General features: G+C 34.2%; 1 pseudogene; it reads left to right on the forward strand.

Annotated features, from left to right (window-relative positions):
* The first annotated feature begins 4,798 nt into the window (after positions 1–4,798).
* LOC144301623 (prefoldin subunit 1 pseudogene) lies at positions 4,799–5,155 on the forward strand (annotated as a pseudogene).
* The last annotated feature ends 3,511 nt before the right edge of the window (positions 5,156–8,666 follow it).

Genomic DNA, 8,666 nt, shown 5'->3' on the forward strand with positions numbered 1-8,666 from the left:
CAATTTAATAAGTTGTCTTTTATCTTAATTATAAAAGTACTATTTTGGTAATAATGTATAGGAATATCCAGGCATATATAGTGCCAGCAAGTTAAAAAAAAAAAACAAAAAAACAAGGAATTAAAAGGAAAATAATACATACCCTACTCTATGTAACAATGACAGACAATATACAGAGAGTGCTCACTATGTGCTGGACACTGTGCTAAGCATTTTTCTTAAGTTACCACAGTGATTCCATGTAACTGTATATTGTAATTTTATTTTTGAGGGAAAAAAAACCTTCAAAAATGTTAAGTAGCTCACCCACATCTAAATATTTAAGTATCCCCTAAGTCTCTGATGCTTACAATCCATTAATCTTACAATTATTCACTCTCTTTCTATCCTCTCCTGTTCTCAAGTGCCCTCCAAGGCCAACTTATATTTCAAGACATTAGATTTCATTCATTTATTAAACAAATATTTATCTCATGTTTATAAATGTTTGGTCCTCTCCAAGGTGCCTGAGTCCTGTCAGAGAGCAAAATAAATAAGGACTTTGTCCTCATCAAGTCTTACACACATTTCCTTACATCTAAGTCCCATTCCCTCACTTTCCTCTCCCTTTATCATACAAATCATACAGAAGAAGAGAAAGCAATGTGACTATGGAAGAAGAGATTATAATGATGCACCAGAAGCCAGGAAAGATCATTTGCCACCAGAAGTTAGAAAGAGTAAGGAACGAAAAAACCTCCAAAGGGACCTCTAACCTCAGGAACTGGGAAAGAGTGAATTTCTGTTGTTTAAGCCACTAAGTTTGAGGAAATTTGTTATAGAAGCAATAGGAAACTAATACACAGAGGAAAGTAAATTAAAGTCACAATTCTAAGATCATCCTCTAAATGATTATATAAAAACTGTCTCTTTTTTATTTTAATTCCAGTATAGTTAACATATAGTGTTATATTAGTTTTAGGTGCACAATATAGTGATGCAACAATTCCATACATCACCCAGTGCTTATCATGACAAGCGCACTACTTAATTCCCATCACCTATTTCACCCATAGCCTACTCACCTCCCTCTGGTAATCATCATTTTGTTCTCTATAATTAAGAGTTTATTTCTTGGCCTCTCTCTCTCTCTTTCCTTTCCTCATTTGTTTTGTTTCTTAAATTCCACATATGAGTGAAATCATATGGTATTTGCCTTTCTCTGACTGACTTATTTCAGTTAGCATTATGATCTCTAGTTCCATCTACATCATTGCAAATGTTAAGATTTCATTCTTTTTTTAATGGCTAAATAATATTCCATTATATATATATGGAATTACACACACACACACACACACACACACACAAAGCACATATATGTACCATATCTTTTTCCATTCATCTATATATGGACACTTGTGCTACTTAAAAACTGCTTTTTGCATAAATATTAATTCTACACAAATGCTCTTCTTAGTTATCAGTATAACTACACTCAGAGAAAGAAAAAAACATATTGGAATTTTTTCACTAAGCATTAATTCGTACCAAGTACCTTGTATATTTTGAGAGATTATCTTTATATCACCACTTCATAAATTGTTGCTAAAACAGTCTATTGGGAGACATTAGATATGAGATCCAGGAATAAATGATATCTTCTTCAAATATTTTATTAATTTCCTCAACTGCATTGTTTTGTGATCATAAATTACTGTCAGGTAAGCAAAATTATTTGCCCCTGAAAAATAAGAAATATGAATGTCTTCAGAGTGAGGGCTGAGTATGTGAAAAGGTTTTCTTCTTTAATAAAAGCAAAATCAGGGCAGCCTGGCTGTTTCAGTGGTTTAGTGCCTGCCTTCAGCCCCAGGCATGATGCTGGAGACTCAGAATTAAGATCCACATCAGGCTCCCTGAATGGAGCCTGCTGCTTCCTCTACCTGTGTCTCTGCCTCTCTCTGTCTCTGTGTCTCTCATGAATAAATAAATAAAATAAAATAAATAAAAAGAAATAAAAGCAAAATCAGAGGAAGAAATTCCCCTTCTCTTTCAGAGGATGTGGTCATGATTATTTTTCAGCAATGCCTGGAATTACTGAAGCCATTTTGGAAGCATGAATGATTTGTTGAGTGCAGCAGAATGCAGAGAGAAACCACTGAGCACATGGGTCATATCATTGAGCTGCTGAACCAACCATGACACCACTCTGCCTGCAAGTGTACTTTGTGTTCTCTGATGTAATTAAGTTCCACTTTCAGTTGTATATTATTCAATTATTTGAAGCTGAAGATTTCCCCATTTAGATAGTGATCTTACAACAGTGCCATTTATGTTCATTGTTTCTGACTAATTATTCACTCAATGACAAAATGATACAATAGAACCCTTATTCATATTGAACAATTAACAAGGGCTTGATTGAATGCATTTTAGTTTCCAAAGAAATAACATGGAAGCAGATATTTAATTATCCATTATCACTTTGAGGAATTTTTTTGCACATAAGGAATCAATTTATGTTGCTATGATGATTTCAGTTGACACCTTTATTGAATACTGGTAGTGTTTGCTAGATACCACACTGAAATGGATAAATGGGCAATGGAGTCTTCACAAAGGACAAATATATCCTGAGTTGGCTTGGTATTTTCATACTGGTGGCAAAATAAACTGTATTTCCTTTTTTTGTAAGACTGCTCTGAAAATGGAAGACATCTTAACATTTTGGCATATGTTCAGTGAAGTGATGAACTATATGACCCCACCCCAGACCTACTGCCATGTTGGCTCTATATCTACCAATCCAACAAAGATCTTGTTTGAAATTTTGCATAAGCACAGGTTTAAATATAGGACAGTTAATATATCTATCAGTTCTTTAAGTAAAGCTAAAATTAAATCTTTTGCACAGTGTTCTTAGAAGAATACATGAGCTTACATAAGAAAGCTAATAATTCAACAGAAGATGGTTTATTAATAAATTGATGATTTATCTTAAAACATATTTTTTTGTTATTGTTTTGTAACACATAATAAAACCTTTAAGGAAACAAGGCATTGTTTTTTTTTTGTTGTTGTTGTCTGTTTTTTGTTTTTTTGTTTTGTTTTGTTTTGTTTTTTTCTTTTAAGTTGTTTCCAGAGCTTTTCCTGTGAAGGGATCATTTAACCTTCTAATTTAGGCACCATATGGTATACCATATTATGTAATGAAACATTCTGAATTTTACAGTCAGAAATTCAAAATTTAGTCTCAGCTCATCTCTTAGTTGCTTAGCCACCCCAACCTCCACTTTTGCATATAGTTGGAATAATCAAAATAATGATAAATTATCTGAAAGATTTGTTTTGGGGACCCAGTAATGAAGTATGTTTAATGTCTTTGCAATTGTTAAAGTTCTATAAACATACTTTTTGGCTTTTTTAGTTTTTAAGACTACTGTTGCAGTAATCATAACAATAAAATCAATGTGGTGAGAGTTGATGTCTTATTTATAGTAAGAAACTGAGTAATCAAACTATGTCTTATAATAGCATAAAAATGACCAACTGGGAAAATGAAATATTTATAAGTACCCTTAAGATACTTATAAAATGAATAATTTTCCTTTTCTAGTAAGAGTGAAATAAATCAGGGGCACCTGGGGTGGCTCAATTGGTTAAGTGTCCAACTCTTGATTTTAGCTCAGGTCATGATCTCTGGGTCATAAGATCAAGCCCTGTGTTTGGCTCTGCATTGAGTGTGGAGCCTGCTTAAGATTTTCTTTCTCCCTCTCCTTTTTCCCCTCCCATAGCACTGGTCCAGCTCTCTCTTTATCTAAAAAGAAAGAAAAAAAAAAAGAAAATCAGTAAATATATATTATCAGGCTGAAGTTTCAAAATTACTTGTTTCAAATCCTTGAGGAGAAAACATTATAGTAACAGACATTAACCTATAAGTGGCACCGAAGAAATTAAGAAAACAGCTATGAGAATATAGAGAAAGTAGGCCTCATCAGAGAGATGGAAGGCTCAGATATAGGTTCCTGAAGTTAGATTTCCATAGATCTTCATGCCTTGTGCAAAATCAAAGTCTTATTCTCAAGTTTTGTGTGTAGTCAAGTTGATTTGGTACTGTCATACAAATACATGCCCAAGGATTATGGGATTATGTTGTATAAAATTTCCCAAAATAAGAGCAAGTCACAAATCTGCATCTCCTTTTTTTTACTATTAGTATTCATATATACTCATGACTTTTCAAAATTGTCTTTACTTCATTAAAATTTTATGTTTCTAAATAATGATGCAGATATCTTATTATATATCATTAAAATGCCTAATTAATTTATGCACTCAATACTTATTGAGCAAATACTATGCACCAATCATTGCCCAAAGAGATGAAGGTAATGATGATGAACAAGATACACAATCTTTTCTCTCAAAGAACTGTAATCTAGTAGTAGTAGCACTTCTCAAATTTTAATGTTCACTCAAATTATAGAGGGAACTTTTCTAAAATGCAGATTTTAATTCAGTGGTCATATGGGGCTTTAAGACTCAATTTTCTAGTAACCTCCCAGGAGATGCTGATACTACTGGTCCAGGAATCTCACTATGAGTAGAAAGGTATCTAAGCATACAAACAAGGAAACAGGTAATTATAGTCTAGTGCATGGTGGGGAAGTAGAGGGAAGATACAACACAAAGGTGTCAATGAGATAGATGGAAAGAAAGGTAAAAATTGGAAATCTTCCCATGTAAAAAATTTTAATAAATCATAAAGATAGTCCTTTATAGCTTTCTCTCACTGTGCAAATGCATAGAGTGAACCAAGATGGTGGCTCCCATGGATCTGGAGTTGAAGAAGGCCTCCACAAAACTTCAAGCCAAAGTTATTGACACTCAACAGAAGGTGAAGCTTGAAGACCTACAGATTGAACAGCTAAACAGAACAAAAAAACATGCACATGTTGCAGATACAGAGATTATGACTTGTGGATGAAACTAACATGTGTGAAGGTATAGGATGAATGTTTATTCTTTAGTCAAAGAAGGTAATTCACAATCAGCTGTTAGAGAAACAGAAAATAGTAGAAGAAAAGAATTAAAGAACTGGAGCAGAAAAAAATCCTACCTAGACCAGAGTATGACGGAAGCCAAGGACAACATCTGAAAGGTGATGATGGCATGAAGTTCATGAAGTGCACAGTAGGAAACATTTAGCAGAAGCCTCCTGCCCCTTCTCATTCCTGGTAAGGCCAGAGGGGCCCATGTGATGAAACATCCTTTCTTCTGTCATGATGGACATTTTATTTGGATGATCTGGTAACCCTGTATTTTCTATGTCACTCTGATACCCTTTGATTCTAACTCTTTTTTTGTTTTGTTTTGTTTTTTGTCCTGGTTCTGATTGCCACCCCTGCTCAGGACACTCTTCTCCCCTGGGGGGTGAGTCATGAACTCCAGGACTGGGGAGATGGGATCCAGGACAGATAGGTGAGCTCTGTCTGAACCTACTAATAGTTATGCTGGTGAGACCAATAAAAGGCATCTGTTTCCCCACCCACTCTGCTTTCTCCAGCTGAATGATGAGAACAGAGGGCCAAAAAAGGAAAAGCTTTCAACCTCAGCTCTTCCTTGTCCTGTCCCCCTCCAGAGCTTTGACTGTTCTTTCTGCATTGAAGCCTTTCTTGCTTCTTCCCACCCTTCCTTTCTGTTGAATCAATCCCTCAACTTCTGAGCCTCTATGTAGATAAGGAAGAGAGGAAACCAGGGAATAGCAGAATTTAAGTGAACCTCGATGGCAGTTGGCCTAGACATTTCTTCGCTGCTTCCATCCAAATGTTTCCAAAAGAAAATGCAGTAATAAACCAATAGCACCTCCAGTGCTGTCTCCCTTTGGCCAGTGTTATAAGGTACACACTACAATCCTAAGGCCTCCTACTGGCTTAGGGGCAGTGTGTATTGGAACTGGCTTGTACTGGCTCAATAAAGTCAACTTATTAAAAAAATCATTAGAATTTTATTTCAAGCCAGTTGTGAAACACAGCCATTATTAAAAATCAAGTTATATAAATATATAATTAAATTATATTTAAAAGAAGAAGAAGAAATATTCAAAACGGACCCCTTCCTAAAAAAAGTAATGAAAAAGATAGATCACAAGTATATATGGAAAAGTAGGCATGTTCATTAAGTATGCCATAAAAGCTATAAAAATATATCCTTGTTTTAAAACATTTAACAAATTTTAAAAAATAAAATAAAATAAAAAATAAAAACATTTAACAAAATATATTCCTGATGGAGTAGAGAACTAAGCTCAATTAGAAATTATCAGGAATGTAGAAAATGTATTGAATATGCAACTAATCTAGAGATGGAAAAGAAGTTTGAGTTATAAAAGGAACAGGAAAAATCAGGAAAAAAGTACTCAATAAAATGATGATAAAATTTAAACCTTATTGTGCCTCATAAAGAAAATGAAAAGGATGGGACTCCTGGGTGGTTCAGCGGTTGAGAGTCTGCCTTTGGCTCAAGGCGTGATCCAAATTCAGGGATCAAGTCCCACATCGGGCTCCCTGCTTGGAGCCTGTTACTCCCTCTGCCTATGTCTCTGCCTCTCTTTGTGTCTCTCATGAATAAATAAATAAAATCTTTAAAAAAAAATGAAAAGGTAAGTCTGTTTCTTTTTAGGAAACTCAGTGAATGGTGGAAAACTACTGCCTCTTCATGGACATGGCTATATCTGGACTCTGAATTAATTAATAAAGGCATTTATTTATAAACTTCATCCACTGTCAGTAGATCAATCTTCATAAAACTATTATCTTTCTTTGTTTTTAACGATTTTATTTATTTTATTCATGAGAGACACAGAGAGAGAGAGAGAGAGAGAGAGAGAAGCAGAGACACAGGCCGAAGGAGAATCAGGCTCCATGCAGGGAACTGGCTGTGGGATCCTGGAGTTCCAGGATCACGACCTGAGCCAAAGACAGATGCTCAATCACTGAGCCACCCAGTCGTCCCACAAAATTATCATCTTCCTTTGATCCTATACACACACTTGAAATCTGCACTGACTATGCTCCAGTACTAAAAACATCAAACCACTTAATAGCACTCAAGACTTGACAATTGGACCCAACTCCACCTACTTTTCCACTATTACCTTCTACTGCTTCTTTCATGAACTCCTCGCTGTAGCACTTTAACTTACTTACTTTTCCTTCATTGTGCCTTTACTATATTTTTTCCAAACTTATATACTTCTATCCTCACCTCTGCCTCTCCAAACCCAACAATGCATCGAAGTATAACCCACATTCCACCTTTTTTGCTATTTGGCCAAAGCACTACACCAAAAACGTATTTAGACTTCATTGGAAATTCACAGTACATGATACCTGTGAGAAATTTAAGAAACTGAACAGGATGCCTTGGTTTGGATCCATATAGGTGAAAATCCTATAGTACAATGTGAATTTCAAGTTTTGGAGAACAGAGAACGTCCAAAGGCTTAGCATAGGACCTTGTATCTTTGTCCTCCAAATAAATAACCACTGAATTAATGCCTAGGCCTGTGGGTAAAATGCTAACCACAGTTTTAAGTATTCTTAAGAGCTTTGCTACTGTTGTTTTCTAAACCACTTAAGAACCTTAGAATATTTATACCAGATTTTCCTTAAAAAAGTGTGCCAAAGAATTCCATTGATGTTCTATATTTCATAAAATTAGGTACTTTCTATCGCTAATTTTTCTTTCCTTCAGTTATAAAGAATTACTACATTTTTAACAAAAATTTTAACTTCCTAACAGAATTTTTAAAACTCTGCCATGCTCCATACTATGCATTAGGGAAACTTAAAAACTGTATTAGGGAATATTAATCTAAAAGAAACTATTATTCTTTTTAATATATTACTTTTTATTGATGAATTGATTCATTTACCTTCTAGAAAAGATTTCTATTTTATGATACAGAAATATACTTTATGTGTAATGTACATATTTACTCTATTTTTTTGTATACATGGATTCAGAGTTCACTGTTCAGTTCTTTTACAATGGCTTCTTCATTAGTCTCTTACATAGTTTCATTCTAAGATGGGATCAGGGCTAATATATTCTCTGAGTTTTTTTCAGGAATAGGTATGTCACTATTGCCATTTTATACTTGGATAATAACTTGCCTGGCTATAATATTAAGACATGCTTTTCTCTTAAAATTTTGTAAATATTGTTCTATTATCTTCTGGCACTTCATTTTTCCATGGAGGTATTTGAGGCCAACCAGATTTATTCCCTTTGTAATTTCTTGAATACCTAATGAATTCTTTCTTTATCCTTGAAATTCAATCACTTTACCAGAATGTCATGAAATCAGTTCCTCTAGTGAATTTCTTGAAAACAGTGTGCTTTTGATTTGTGGGTACTATTTTTAATTTCAGAAATATTTTCTACTATTATATAATTATTTTTAGTTCCATTTTTTTGGGTTTTCACTTCAGTGAAACATTTATCTTTATTTTGGATCAACATTTCCTATATGCCATGGACTTTCGTCTTTGTTTTCTTTGCTTTTCCCCCTTCACTTCACTAAGACTACTTCATGGCTTTCTTCTATAACTAATTTTAGTTTCCACACTATCTAGTCTGTTCCTATGACTTCTATTTAATAATTTCTGTTGTTTGTGTTGTTT

This window comes from Canis aureus, chromosome 30, assembly GCF_053574225.1.
Source record: "Canis aureus isolate CA01 chromosome 30, VMU_Caureus_v.1.0, whole genome shotgun sequence".
Lineage (NCBI taxonomy): Eukaryota > Metazoa > Chordata > Mammalia > Carnivora > Canidae > Canis > Canis aureus.